The sequence below is a fragment of the Meleagris gallopavo genome, chromosome 3 (genome assembly GCF_000146605.3).
Source record: "Meleagris gallopavo isolate NT-WF06-2002-E0010 breed Aviagen turkey brand Nicholas breeding stock chromosome 3, Turkey_5.1, whole genome shotgun sequence".
Taxonomy (NCBI): Eukaryota; Metazoa; Chordata; class Aves; order Galliformes; family Phasianidae; genus Meleagris; species Meleagris gallopavo.
Window position 1 is genome coordinate 41,156,345 of NC_015013.2, and position 14,730 is coordinate 41,171,074.

Genomic DNA, 14,730 nt, shown 5'->3' on the forward strand with positions numbered 1-14,730 from the left:
CGGAACGAGACCGCCCTGCGCCACTTCCGGGGCGGGGCGGGAGGCGAAGTGCCGGCACCGCCCCCTGAGCGCGCATGCGTCCTGGCGCCGGCACCGCGTGCCGTTTGCCTGGCCAGCTGTTGAGGCTGCGGGCGCCGCCGCCGCCGCCTCAGGGCAGGGCTCAGCGACCCGAGGCCGTTGTCCTCATTCGGGCTCAAGCGCTGAGGCGCAAAGGGCTGCTCACCTTCCTTAGCATGAACAGTCAAACCCTTTAATAGTCCCCATGACGTGGCAGCTGTAGCTTGTCCCTCGCAGCCCATCCAGTTTCTTTCCGTCTGCTATATGGACACTGAGGTATCAGCTTGTCACTGCCACCTGCTCAAGTGAATTAGCTTTTAGTATGCCTTGGGAACTGCCAAGTCAGTATTGAGATACTTACGAAAACATTATCATAGAATTACAGACTCACTTTAGCTGGAAGGCATCTCAAAGCCCACCCATTCCCACCCCGTGCCATGGGCAGGGCTGCTACCCAGCAGCTCAGCTGCCCAGGGCTCCATCCAACCTGGCCTTGAGCACCTACAGGGATGGGGCACCGCAGCTTACATGGGCAGCAGTGCCAGCACCTCACCACTCTTGACTGAAAAATTTCCTCTCATTTATTTTAACGCTATTCCCCTTTGTCCTCTCACCATCAGACTGTGTAAAAACTTTCTCCCCCTTCCTGCTTGTAAGCACCCTTCAAGTACAGGAAGGCTGCAATGAGGTCTTCCCAGAGCCTTCTCTCCAAACCAAACAAGCCCAACTTCCTCAGCCTTTCTTCATAGAAGAGGTGCTACAGCCATCTTCGTGGCTCTCCTCTGGACTTTCTTCAAGAGCTCCACATCTTTCCTGTGTTGGGAACCCAGACCTACACACAGTACTCCATTCTGCTTTATGTATTTGTATCCTTGGATCAGACATCATAGTACCTACAAAGCACTTTTTTTTTCTTTTCTTTTTTTTTTTTCCAGATACCCTCCATCCACTCAGCATTCCTGCTTTCTCAGAAGTACTCCTCTTTGCACTAGGTAGCATCAGATCTCAGGATGCTTGCTGTCTGGCTGCCCCTGGCTTTTCTCAACCTCATCGGGTTGGGATGGGCTTCATCTGGAACTGTGTTATTCATTGCACCCACCCCTCTCTGCGATCTACATTTTATCAGCAGTAATAATAGATATTGAGACTGCAGCATAATACCTGGGGAATCCCATTTATAAACAGCCTTTCTGTTGAAGATGGAAGTGACAATTTCCCCTTGGCAAGCAGCTCTTCAGATTTTTTTGAATAAATGTTAGTGTTTTCTTACTTTTTTTTTCCTTAGGGAGAAGAGTTAATTTTTTTTTTTTTTTACATGTTTCTATGGAGTAGGGTACATTGAAGAAATTATATAAATAATTAAGGATTTCATGTTCACTTCTGTTTTAAGGTCCACAACTGCTTTTAATTCTTCTTCATGTTGAATGCATGAAAGTCTTTGCATTGTTGAATATGCAACACTAATGTCTTCTGCATGTGCACCATTTTTGAATACTATAGTAGCCGAAAATCTATGGTTGAAATAATATTTCAAAAAATAAATAGTCTTTCCAGAACTACCAAAACATACTTGTCAGGAACCTGTCAAGTCCTTTTGCCATTCAGAAAGACCTGGGCAGACTGGAAAGTTAGGTAGAGAGGAACCTGATGAGCTTCAGAAACAGCAAATGTAGAATTCTGCACCTGGTCAGGCATAACTGCATGCATCAGTGCTGGCTGGGTGCTGACACGCTGAAAAGGAGCTTTGTAGAGAAGGACTTGAGTATGTTGGTGGACAACTGGTTGGCCATGAGCCAGCAGTGTACCATTGTGGACAAGAAGGCCGATGGGGTCTGTGTGTATTAACAAGAATGTGGCCAGCAGGTCAAGGGAAGTGATCCTACCCCTCTACATTGCCCTGCTGAGGCCACATCTGGATTGCTGTGTCCAGTTCTGAGGTCCTTGGTTCAAGAAAGAGAGAATTTGTAGAGAGAGCCCTGTGAAGGGCTATAGAGATGATGAGGGGCCTTTCTAATGAGAAAAGGCTGAGAGATTTGGGGCGGTTCAGCCTGGAGAAGACTGAGGGGTGGATTTCATCAATACTTATAAATATTGAATGGGTGAGTGTCAAGAAGATGCGGTCAGGCTCTTTTCAGTGGTGCCCAGCGACAGGAAAAGGGGCAATGGGCACAAACTGAAATGCAGTTAGTTGCATATGAACGTGAGGAAAAGCTTTACTTTGAGAGTGACAGAGCACTAGAACAGGCTGCCCAGAAAGGCTGTGGAGTCTCCTTCTCTGGAGAAATTCAAACCCCACTTGGATGCTTCCCTGTGTAAGGAACCTGCTTTAGTAGAGCATTAGACTGGATAAATTCCAGAGATCCTTTCCCACTCCTATGATTCTGTGATTTGTGATTCCATCTAGCCTATGCTAATAGCTTTTCCTCCTATCGTAAATGATAGGGTCATTGTTGTAGATACACTTTATAAAGTGACTTAGTGAAAGAAATTCAATAATCAGAATTTATGCATCCAAATTTCTGGAAAGTGCGTCCTGTGCTTCTAATGTGGTTAATTCAGTGAAACTGAGTATGTTCTGAGTTTTGTGTGTTATTACTGTACCTACAGTTCATTTTGTCATGCTGGATGTTATTCGTATATTCTGAGTTTGGCCTTTCAGTACTGTAATTAAGCATTGCAATTTTACGAGTTTCTTCATTTGCAGTAATTTTGGAAAGATGTCTAGGCAAAGGATATGTAAGAGTAGTAAGTAGAAACTTATTTACTTGTATTCTTCTTTTATATGAAAGTGACATTTTTGTTGTCTGGTACTACTGCTTGTACTGATGCAGAGACTAGAAGACATACATGGCTGGACATTTGATCTATGACATAAGGTAACACAGCCAATATTGTGGCCTGTGCCATCATGGTGGCAGCACTGCCCTGCTAAGTGGCCCAGCCTGGCAACAGCCAAATATCAGTGAGTGACTGGCGCTGTTTCAGCTGAAACAACTATCATCAAGGATGAAGTACAGGAAGGGTAAAAATTTCATCAAAGATTTCTGAACACCTCAACATCTCACAAGGAATTGCAGCCACTAACGTAGAACCAGAGTGAGGCATTTGTTTCATGAAAATGAGGTGTAGTATCACATTACTTTTACACTTCTGCTGCTCTCTTTTTTTAGTAACATTTTAATAAAATAATTAAAAATAAAATAAGTTTTGTTACTTATATACATTATCTATATTATCTGTTTTATATGCGGCTCAGGACAATTCCTCTTCACTCAGTGTGGCCCAGTTGGTCATCCATGATCTAAAGGAACATGGACTTCCTTTTGTGTGCTCTGTCCTCCTTGTTTTGAATAGGTATAAACAGCAGTGATTGGAAGAATGCAACTGCTAAGTAAACTAGTACTCACAACTTGGAAAGGAAATGTTTGTGAAAGCATAGAGAGAAAGTCTATGAAACTCTGAAATGTAATTATGAATGATTTGAGAGAAAACATCATGCAAGCACTGAGTTTCATGCAGTTACACTGGGGGGAGGAAGGTTTAAAATACAGATTTTTTTTTCACAAGTTACTGCATAGAGAAACTCAGCATGGTAGAGTTTTGTGAGAATAAAAAGCATGTCCATTACACAATTAAAGAGGGAAAGGTCTCTTAAGTTTTATAAAAAAGGTAGAGTATGATTCTGAGTGCTTCTAAATCATGACTTAATGAAACGCTGTTACTTTTCATAGAATCATAGAATCGCTCAGGTTGGAAAAGACTTTAAAGATCAGTGAGTCCAACCACAACCTAACCATACTACCCTAACTCTAACAACCCCCACTAAATCATGTCCCTGAGCACCACATCCAAACACACATCCAGGAATGGTGACTCAACCTCCTCCCTGGGGAGCCTATTCCAGTGCTTAACCACCCTTTCTGTAAAGAATTTTTTCCTGATATCCAAACTAAACCTCTCCTGGTGCAGCTTGAGGCAATTTCCCCTCGTCACCTATCATCAGTGAGAAGAGACCAGCCCCGCTCTTGCTGCAGTCACCTTTGAGGTATTTGAAGAGAGCAAGAAGGTCTCCTCTCAGCCTCCTTTTCCCCAGACTGAATATCCCCAGTTCCTTTAGTTGCTCCTCATAGGGCATATTCTCCAAGCTCTTCACAAGCACTTCTTTTTCAAGTTCCTCAAACAAAGTTTTGTTTTTCAAAATACTTTAGAGAGTTTTGCTATACTTAAGACAGCATTTGTATTTTGGAATGTTAATTACTTCGGACATAGAGGGAAAAAAAAAGCAAACTGGCAAATACTTCCATCTAGCCTCAAAATAAATATACTGGGGGGAAGAATTGTTATAGCAGAAATGCAGGCATTTCACTTGTGTGAAAAAAAAAGGTACTTGTTATTTTGCCTATCTGACAATTGGTTTAAGGAATACCTGCGTTTGCAAATCTTTTAATTCTGCAGTGTGAAGTATTTTGTTCGTTTCATAAAGTAAACATGTTCAATCTCTATGGAAGAGAACTTCCTCTGCTGGATAAAGGAATGTTGCTTACATCAGTGTACTGGATTTTAAAGTCAAAGATCAGATGTTAATTTTCAAAATTGATAGTACCGCTGCAGTAACCAATTGCTTTTCTATGTTGCCAAGTGATATTTCAAGTGATGCTCAAGACTTCTGTTATTTTTGTGTGTGTGAGAATGCAATTATCGTTTCTTCCTCTCTGCATATAGAATGTAATTTTTTTCATGTAAATTAAGTATCTAATTTCTTTATATTAAGAGAGAACACAAATTAGGTTCTAGCACTGGATATTTTTACTTATCAAATATCTTGTAAATGTTATGAAAATTGCTGTATCTTTGCTAGAATAAAGAGCATGGCCCTGTTAGCAGTGCTTGTTGCTGTGGCACAGTCCATTAAGTGATACTGAACTGCCAGTGTATTGTTTATGAGCAGAAAACTACAAATTCTAAATTCTCAAACAAAAGGCACTACTATTCCTGAAGGTAACAAAGGTTTTATATCTTAACACAAGAAACTGTAGATGTTTGACATTTTCCACTACAGAAAGCATTTTAGTGAAAACCCCTGAGGTGTGGAAATAACATACTGCAGGCACTAGATAATAAAAATAAACAGTGAATTGTCATCATAACAAGTGAGTTAAGGTGAATTTGATGAAGTGGGTTACATAAGTGCTATCTGGTATTTTTTATTTACTTCTCAATAACTTGAAAAGCTAACAACTGAAGTGTCATTTGTGAAAAGCAATCCAGTTGGTCAAGAAGACTGTGAAGATGGTCCATGGCTCTGAGTTATCTGACCAATGTGAAAATAGAAGAAATTATCTTTTGAAAAATTGGAGGCAACACAGGTGGTGATAGAGAATGGAGGATGGGTCAGTGAACCATTTGTTCATTCTGCTGTGTCCAAAACAATCCTATCATCTATGACACACTCATTTAAAAATTCAGTGGTAGATAAAGATAATGGCTTTGATGGCTACAGGCTACAGGGTGTTATTAGTTGTCAAATATTTTTCTGATAAGACTTGGATTGTTCACTTCAGAATTAAGTGAATTCAATAATTAGTGTAAAAAATGGTGGTCAGGAACTTCCAGTCCACTTTGTAAAGCAAGCTAAAGGGATGTGGAGTTTTATGTGGAAACGATAGGAAGATATATTTTTCACAAAGCGTTTCACAAAACTGTGAAATATGTTGTCACATAATTAGAATTAATGATTTAGTGATTTAATATACATATAAATAGAAAGGAGATCAAGAAATAGAAAAAAATGAATTGTGGAATGATTCATAGGAGACAAACAAATAATGTGTTTTGGTCCAAGGATAGACTAACCGAATATTCCTTAGTAGGTAGTTTAAGTTGGAAGACAATCATCCCATATCTGAACATTGTAGAGCTTTTGTGCCTTCTTCCAAAGCTATGTTTGGGCGGGGGACATCACACAAGACAAGTACTTGAAGGCTCAGTTCCTGCAACTGTCGTGAAACTCTGTAAGGAAATTCTTGCCATTGCCAGGGAAGCTGTGGCAGGTGAACTTGCAATAAGCTCTTACCATTCACCTGCCAGAGGCAAATGACTACAGTCAAAAATGCAGTGTTAGTAAGAAAAGTTTGATTACAATCCATTGCATCTCATGAATACCAAAATCACCTCTCATATGAAAAGGGATTGGGTGGACTGAATCTTAAAAGCTTTCTTACTCTGTCAGACATACTCACTGGGAGAAAAGATGGTTTTTAGTTTGTGGAAAGATTGTTGAAATATAAGGAAGATGAATATCTTCAAGCATTAATATCTTAGTGATTTCCCATGGTTTTGTTTTTTTTTAAGACCATATCTGAAGTAGTCCTATCAGCCACGCTGTTATAGATCAAAAAGACTGGGATCAAATCTGTCATTTTCACTGGCAAGATGTGTAAAAACAGCAAAATTTCATAAATACATTGCCACAGAGAAGGTATGGGACATCATGCTTTTCACTTCAATTTGATGCTACTGCAGGTCTGATTAGCAGCTTTTTCTTTTCTGTAGATGAAGGTGGTTGCCGTTGGCTTTTCTTCCTGAAGACTGCTTCCCCTTTTGACTCCTTCGATAGTCCTAGCTTCTGGCATTGTTTTCTCACTCTTCCCTTTTCTTCTGAACTAAGCACTGCTTTCTCCTGACCTGTTGAGAGTGCCTTCATCACCAGCTCCAGTAGGAGGGTCAGCATGGAGTCCAAGTTATGGTGAATGACTATCTAATCATTCAGATCTTCCTACTTTACATTCCCTGATGTTCTGGATTTTGAGATTATGACACAGAAACCATTGCCCCTCCCTTGCTATTTGGAGCTTTTCTTGCCAGGTAGAGAAACATGTAGGTATGACTGTATGTGTGACTGTATGTGGCCCAGCCCGGGACTGTATGTGCTATTCTGTAGCACGCACAGAAGATAACTAGGATTTAAAGAGCATGTAGCCTAAGCTCTTGTATGTTCAGTACATATGATAAAATACCTATGGAGTATCTTCTGAGTAGTCAGACAGGTGGGAAAAGTTGGTCTCTGCTGGAACAGATCCTCAGTGATGCTGAATTGCCATTCTCTGACTCCTTGTTTATTCTTCTTACAATTTACTCTTTCAAATTGGTGATTTTCTTCTTAAAAACTTTTTGACGGCTGTCTCAAAAAGTACAGCTTCTACCCATAATTACTGTGAATCTTGGTATGAGAAGTGAAACAAAATTGAGGACATCATCTTGCTCATTTCAGTATGTTTATACATCTGTCTTTTCTGCTTTGGAGTCTTGCTAAACTGATGCCTTTTTCAACAGGTGAAAACTAGGTAATAGTTTAGTGTGCTTTCAAATACTAGCTTAACTCAAAGGGTTCCTTAGACTAAAAGGCTGGTCAGATACATTCTCCCACTTGAAGTTGTGACCTCATGCATGAATTAGGGAAAACACCGTGTAGACCACAGCACAAAAACACATTACCACAAAGATCCTGATAAGGACTTTTAGAATGGAGGGACATACACACGTTCTGCAAGTGGGCATCCACTTCAGAGGAACACTGGGATAGGTAGGTCCTTGCTAACAGGGATTCCCAAAGTGCCCAGTCTCTAGAAGGGAACAGAGCTCAACTGACGTGGCATTTGCTGTAGTTTCTACAGTACTCTAAGGTCAGACCAGTGACACAGGCAGTCTAAAGCCTGTGAGCTTCTGGTGGAACAATGATGTTACTGTTTGTAAAATGCGTTATGTTTATGCAAAGACAGTCAACTTTCCCAGGGTCAAAAATACAAAGAAACAACTGGGAAAAAGATTTTAATTTTTTTCTATATTTAACAAAGCAACCCACTCTGCAGATCCAAGAGTGAAACCATAAACATTTAAGCTACTTACCCAAGAAATGAGTTTTTGAACACGTAGGAAATTCAGTACAGAGGCAGATTCTCAGTTATCACTGATTATGCAGAATTACATTGTTAGGGTCAGTAGAGCAAGATTAGCCTTCAAATTTCAATAAATTAAGAATACTGCCTGTGAGGAAATATTTTTCCTTTTCTAAAGCAGACAAATTTAAGAATGTCTTATAACAGTTTCCATGTAGCTGAGACTGAAATTTGTCCTATCATTTTTACAGACTTTATAAGTTGCAGTTCTGTTAACATTTTATAATCAGGCTATTCAGGTTTTTCTAGACATCAGATGCCAGCAGTAACAGTATTGCCCTGACATTAATAGCAGAATTAAAAAAAACTAACCTTGTGTGGTTCCTCTAATTGCAATTGTTGCTGGTGCCTAACCTGTGATAGCTTAACAAATGCCTTTTATTCCTCTAGTAAATTTTTCATCTATCAATCTGAGTAACAGGCAGAAAAATGTTACGTAGATTCTGCTCTGCTAGCTCATATTAATGCAAATGGATGTCTTCCAGAAAAATTTCACAAACCAGCAGATTGAGTTCTAAAGAATAAACCTGCACAATTATTCAAGGTTTTTCTCAGGCTGATGGAACAGTCTCTGCCAGCCTCATAATATAGTATTCATGATGTTGGTACGTTTCCCTTTGGGGCATCATGTCTATTATCCAGCGAGGATACTAAGGACTGTATGAGTTTTTCACAGTCATGCTACTACTTAGAAAGGAATGGATGCCTAAAAAAACTTTAAACAAGCATAGAATACATAAAACTCCAAGGAAGACCTAATAAAGACCTAATACTCCTACATGATTGGAGACCTGTGGAATGCATGCTTTCATAATGCAGACACCCTTTCACAGTTAAAAATCTAGAGAGAGCAAGCACAGGGAAAACAGGTTGATTCCCTGTTCTATACCACTGTTGAATGAGCAAGATTAAATGGCTCAGGAGATACTGAGGTTTCCAGGTTTAAAATAAGTGCACGCTCCCCAGAGCAGAGTAGAAAAATACAGTATTTAGTCTGACACTTTTGTTGTGCTCAGAAAGTGATTACATACCAAACAACCTGGAGTAAACCTAAGTAGTAGTCAGTACTATTGTCCACAAAAATCTCTCTCCCTCTGCAGCCACTTAACATTAAGAACACTTTTTACTACAGAGTAGAAGTACAGAGCTGCAGGGAGTTTGGTTTATTAGTGGAGAAGGAATTCCTCTTCTGCTGTTCATGCTTTTACTTATCAAAAACAATAATTAAACAACAACAACAATAACAACAAAAAAAACAAGATAAAAACAGATACTATTTTTTTCAGTTCTACTGTCTAAAGCATAGCAGGGATGAGAATTGCCATTAAGGACTCAAGTACACAGAGTAATACAAGTATTAGAAAAACAGCACAGGACAATATCCTGCTTGGAAAGAGATTTTATGAAAAATCTGAAAAATAAAAGTTCAGGGAAGAGAACAAAGCTATGTGCCAAGCACTGTCATGCTTCTACAGTATCACAAATTATTTTCCAATAACCAGGCTAAAAAGAAGGAAAAGTGAAAGGTCATATTGTCCTTTAATGCCTGAGGTAACAAAAGGCTGATTGGGAAAACTGAAACCAAAGGGTTGCCTAGGCGTGTAAAGAAGTTAAAGTAATTAATAACTGTTCCTTAGAGCTTTAAGAAAGCCTATTTCTGAAAAGTTGAGGTGAATTTATATTCCTTCTCTTTTGCAATAAATGTTTTAATTTTTTTTTTTTCTATTTACACAGTAGAAAGTTAACAGGGAATTGAGCTGCTGATAGAGAACGATGAACCTACCTAGTCTCTCTAGGAGATACAAATCTATTGTTTTTCATGATCTGTTTCTGCCCATTAAGACTCCATGATTCAAAGAAACATGTTTAAGTAATTTTATTGAGTTTAAAATACATAGCCTTGAGACATATTAAGAAAGCTATACAAAAGATATATTAGTAATAAATGAGAGAACTGTACCCCTACCAATACCCCCCCAAAATTACAAACTACTCATACTATTGGAATATGCAGGTGCCAGTGGTACATTTTGATTAAGACTTTACATTCTGGTTGAAAAAATCCAACCAAACTAAGAAAACAAAACAAAACAACACAATCCAAGCAGTAATTATATTCTATTTAAAAGCCACAATCCAGAATACAAAGGAAGGTCGTTCTGACCTTGATTCTTTAACCCATTACTATTGGGTTAGCATTAGTCCTTTGAAATTGTGTTTACTCAGTCAACTGACTACGCCCCATGCAATGAGGCTGCAGATACTAATAGACACGGGAACAGTCAGTTACAAAAGTAGGGACAAACAAGTATCAGGAAGCCAATGAAGACTGTAGTCCCTAAATAAGCAATTATTTTAAAGGAACGTGATTGTTTTGGATTTCCCATAGCTTTGCTTAATTAGGAGAGTATTGCTTTAGATAATAAATACATTAGAAGGATAAAAAAAAAAAAAGGCTTTTAAGTAATTGAGATTTGAAAGGAATAGGCTATTGTAAAAAAAAAAAAAGTAAGAGTTTGTAAAGGTGAGAGAGAACAAAAGAAGAAATGCTACCTGCTTGTCAGCAAGCTGTCATAGTTGTGAAAGTAAGCTTTCAGTGTATAACAAAGGGCAAAAAGAAATTTAAATACCACCATCATTATAGTATCTGAAAACAAAGCAAAACTCAGAAGAGCCAGAAAATTCACACACTTCATCCAGGACAACAGAATTTTACGTATGCTCTGCAAAAAGAGCCAAAAATTAAACACAATTTAGTTTTATTTGCAGTTTGTGTTCAGAGTTTAAACTTAAATTTTGATTTGTACCCAAGGGATCTGTGTTGTATTCAAATACTTTAATTAGCAAATTGAGGAGCTATTTTAATTAGCTATCAACCACTAAACATTTTTGAAGACAGTGGAGTTCCTTTGTTGTGTACTTGAATCAGTGACATTTATCACTGACCAGCATTCAAAATTAAATTACCCAGGGCTACTTTTTAAGGAATACGAAAGGTATATAACAGAGTAGACAAGCAGATACTGCCTCTGCTTACAATGTAGCATTGAACAAGAGACGGGGATACGTTTTCTTTAATGTATTTGGACTGGAACTCCCCATATGCCACTTTTATCTTCCTAAAGAAGAAAAATCCAGTATGGTCTGCTTTACTGATCTAGTAGAAGAACACAGATGTTTTAGACCATTTCAATGCACACGAGACTAGTTATACCTTCAACTAATTAGCTGTATTGTCAGAATTCACATTGTCATACCTAGAGCTCATTTAATAAACATACTTAAGAAATACAGTAAGTTTTTCATCTGGTACTGTAAGCATTTAGTTTGAAAATGAAATTCTGCCTCTATCTTTCATTTTCTAAATTTACAAGATTACTGCATAACTACTACTGATCTTTCTAAAGAGGCTTTGCTAAAAGAAAAATAATTTTACACACCCGAGAGGTCTCTGGGCAGTTTCATAGATAACAGGCAGGAGATTGGAAGACATTTACATTTGGTCTTGCTGATAAACTGAAGGCCTATGGAAGGACACGCACTGTCATGACTCGTGTTAAATACATATAAATATTAAAGAATGCACAAACTATATTGACACTTGTGGTTCCATCTCTAAGTCCACTGTTAACTAAAGGCTGACAATACTCATCTTTCTGAATGTTCCTGGAGAGCACAGGTGTCTATTTATAAAGAAGAAGAGAAATTAAGTTGTTCCACAATTGCCTTGTCACAGACAATGTAATTCTGTAGAAGTATTTTGGCAGTAGGAAGAGTAAGCAAAGCTTTTGTTTTTTTGGTTACAAATATTTTAATCCTTTACTATATTTGTGTCAGTAAAGCAAAGGAAGTTCATTATCATGTCATTAAAACCAAGTTAGCTGCTAAAAGCAGGAAGTAACCATCCTTTTAGGAGACACCACACTGGAGCTTCATAAGCACAAATTTTCATCTTCAGCTTTTTGATAATTACACGCTTTCAGCCTTCTTTTTATAACTGTCTAGAATTCTGGTCAAGGTTGACAGTAGATCTTCAGACATGAATTCTTCGTAATCTCTGTCAATTTTCGAATTCTGTTCATCGAGATATTTCTAGAAGGGTTACAGAAAGCTTGTTAGAGCTGTGGTCCATATTGTACTGTTTCTGCTGAAGCATTCATAGCAGTGATTGTATGGGTTATATGGTTTCTGTTAAACACTTATCTGAATGTAAACAGCAGATGAAGCAATTTACTAGTAACATTTAGTCATCTGATTATTTATAACAAATGTTTTGTCAGCAAACGTACTAGAAACCAACAAACTCAGTACAGCAGCCATAGTCATGGAATGCCTTAGTTTGGAAGGAACCTTTAAGATCACAATCACTGCCTTGAGCAGGGTTGCTACCCACTGTATTGGGTTGCCCAGGGCACCATCCAGTCTGGCCTTGAATGCTTCCAGGGATGGGTGTGATGGTGCACTCCTTGCCCCCAACCCAGCCTGGTTGTTATGCCCAAGGCCATACCATGAGGTGCAGAAGACCTTGTCCTTGGGACTAATAACAACCAAGGTTCTACCAGAGACAGTTAACCACCACCATACTGTCTTAAACCAAGCACTCAGACATCTGGTCAGTAGAACCAATTCTAAATTGCATGACTATAATTCAGTCGTCTTACCCCATAAACACAAAGCAGCCTGATAATCTTCATAGCCCTCCTCTAGACCTGCTCCAGCAGCTCCACATCTTTATTGTGCTGGGGCCCCAGACTTGAATGAAGTACTCCCTCACAAAGTGAGTGAAGGAGGACAGTAATCCTCATCATCCCACTAGTTACCACTTTTTTTTTTATTTTATTAAATACAGCTCAGGATACAGTTGGTCTTCTAGGCTGCAAGAGCACACGGCTGGCTCATGTCCAGCTTTTTGTTCACCAGGACCCCCAAAGCCTTTCTCCACAGGGCCGCTCTCAGTGAGTTCTTCTCCCAGGTCTGTACACACATCTGACATGGTGCCAACTCAAGTGCAGCATCTTTCATTTGGCCTCGATGAATCTCATTAGGTTCCCACAGTTCTACATCCCAAGCCTGTTCAGATGCCTCTGGATCACATCCTTTTCTTCTATTGTATTAGGTGCACCACTCAGCTTAGTATGATTCAAGGGTCTACTCTATAATGTCTTTATTAATGTCTTTATTAATGACACAGTCATATTGATTAAATAGCACTGGTCCCAAGACCAGTGGCACACCACCCATGACCAGCCTACTACTTGAACATGGATCTGTTGACCACATTTAACTAACAGATACTTTACTGGATGGGAAAAGTTCTTTTGTCCATGTCCTTAACTGCAAAGGCATGTCTAGAAAGATGTAATTCTGGGTATTGAACTTCATCTTACCTCTATGGATACTACATGAGTAGTAATCACTTCCAAGAGGCGATTCAAATTATCACCTGCTTTCCTGCTCTCTTCTGTTGTTGTTTGCATAACAATTTGGTATCTAAAAAAATAAAGACATTCTGAAAGTGAAGTCCGTAATTCTAAACTTCTTGACATCTACAATAATTTCCTTATCAACTTACATATATTGTTATCTTTAGCCATCATTTTTCCTATCAGTATTAATGTAAACCAAGTTAGATTTGTTAAACATTTTTTTATACATCTGACCTAGAAGAAAAAAGGATCATATTGTACTAACTTGCCTGGATCTTAGAGCAGACATGTCCAACCTGCAGCCCACATGTGACCTGGCAAATCTGTGTCATCATGGTGGAGGTTCTGCCCTGCCAAGCAGCCTGGTCTGGCCCCAAGCATACTCCCATTGCTCAGCAACAACCAAACATTGGTGTGTTATGTTTGGTGTGGCACTGTCTATGCTGAAACCAGGACACAGGGAGGGTGCAGCGTAGTGCTGTGCCAACTCAAGTTACAGCTATTTCATTGAGCACAACTTCTCTGCACAGTGTGTTCCAGTGCTCCATCATGTAGACAGCAAAGAAATGCTTCCTGGTGCATTGGAGAAAAAACAAAAACCAAAAAAACCTCCTTTGCTAGACTTTGTGCCCACTGCCTCTTGTCTTGGCACTGGGCACCACTGAAAATAGCCTGGCCCAATCATATGGAGATAAAAACAAAAGTACATGAAAGAACAGAAGTGCTGACATAGTAGACAAACAGTCTTGCTAAATTAAGTGTTGAAAATAAACACTTCAACTGTGAATTTGTGAAATTAGTGTATAGAATGTATATGCACTCAAAGAATTTTATATTAGGACTTGAGGAATTGTCTTCATCCAATGATCTCCCTCTTCCCCCCCCAAAAAAAAAAATCAACACAAACAGAATTATGGATCTTACTGTCTCTGAATATCATGCAGTTCATTTGTGGCTTCACTGAGACCCTCGTTGACACCACTCTCAAGCAATTGTTTATGCTTCTCTAACAATTCCAGCTCATTTGCACATTTTTGCTCCTCTTCTTCTGCTTCCTGTAAATACCAAGGAGAAAACAGTATCACAAAACAGATCACATTTTAAGAAATAAAGTGTTTTATTTTTTCCCCCTCATGTGTTATTCATCCCAGTACATAAATTAGGAATTTACCACACAAGCAGCTTCACACACAGAACTCAAACTCCCTCCAGAAAAACAAACAGGAAACCACAATAGAAGATTACCTCCTCCCCAATTCAACTTTGAAGTTCTCAAGTTTCAAGTGGTTTTT

The 14,730-nt window shown here is 39.0% G+C and overlaps 1 long non-coding RNA gene across 1 annotated transcript; it reads right to left on the reverse strand.

Moving 5' to 3' along the window:
• Positions 1 to 9,863: 9,863 nt before the first annotated feature.
• Positions 9,864 to 14,517, reverse strand: LOC104910246. Its single transcript, XR_792910.3, has 3 exons — positions 14,363 to 14,517; positions 13,400 to 13,502; positions 9,864 to 12,104 (listed from the first exon to the last, which is right to left on the reverse strand). It is a non-coding gene; the product is annotated as an uncharacterized LOC104910246 (long non-coding RNA).
• Between the last annotated feature and the right edge of the window lie 213 nt (positions 14,518 to 14,730).